Here is a 634-nt window from a genome sequence, read left to right on the forward strand (position 1 = left end):
TCTTTAAAAGGCCCTTTGGTAGGCACAATATTTGCTTACGGCCATACCACCCTGAACACGCCCGATCTCGTCTGATCTCGGAAGCTAAGCAGGGTCGGGCCTGGTCAGTACTTGGATGGGAGACCGCCTGGGAATACCAGGTGCTGTAAGCTTTTTTCACTCCTCTTTACAAAAAGCAGAGGGCGCTGCTGCTTTTTCAGTGGACACCGACAGGGTGGGAAGGAAATAGCTAGATCATGACTTGCCGGTATAGAAATGACACAAATCCAGTTAAATGATGGCTTTCATCATTCCTAAGCTCATCGATCATTTTCTTTTCAATTTTATGCTAACGTATTCTACATTTCAACAGTAAATATTAATATTTTTACTGCACTACATTTGTGATCCTTATAGCCACTTTGTACATTCTGATTTGACATTTAAAAGCTGTGAGTGTGTCTGGCAAATCTGCAGGCGCTCCCTGTATAGACGAAAGAGCAAAGCGTGGTGATATAGTATCTTTAAAAGGCCCTTTGGTAGGCACAATATTTGCTTACGGCCATACCACCCTGAACGCATCACAGCAGAAGGCGGACGTAAGAAAAACAGCTGAGAGAAAAAGAAAAAGTTTGTCAAGAAGCTTGAGAAGCAC

The 634-nt window shown here is 43.4% G+C and overlaps 1 non-coding gene across 1 annotated transcript; it reads left to right on the forward strand.

Moving 5' to 3' along the window:
- Window positions 1-33: 33 nt before the first annotated feature.
- LOC129115075 (5S ribosomal RNA) lies at window positions 34-152 on the forward strand. Its single transcript, XR_008532830.1, has one exon. It is a non-coding gene; the product is annotated as a 5S ribosomal RNA (ribosomal RNA).
- The last annotated feature ends 482 nt before the right edge of the window (window positions 153-634 follow it).

The sequence above is a fragment of the Anoplopoma fimbria genome, unplaced genomic scaffold (assembly GCF_027596085.1).
Source record: "Anoplopoma fimbria isolate UVic2021 breed Golden Eagle Sablefish unplaced genomic scaffold, Afim_UVic_2022 Un_contig_1575_pilon_pilon, whole genome shotgun sequence".
Lineage (NCBI taxonomy): Eukaryota > Metazoa > Chordata > Actinopteri > Perciformes > Anoplopomatidae > Anoplopoma > Anoplopoma fimbria.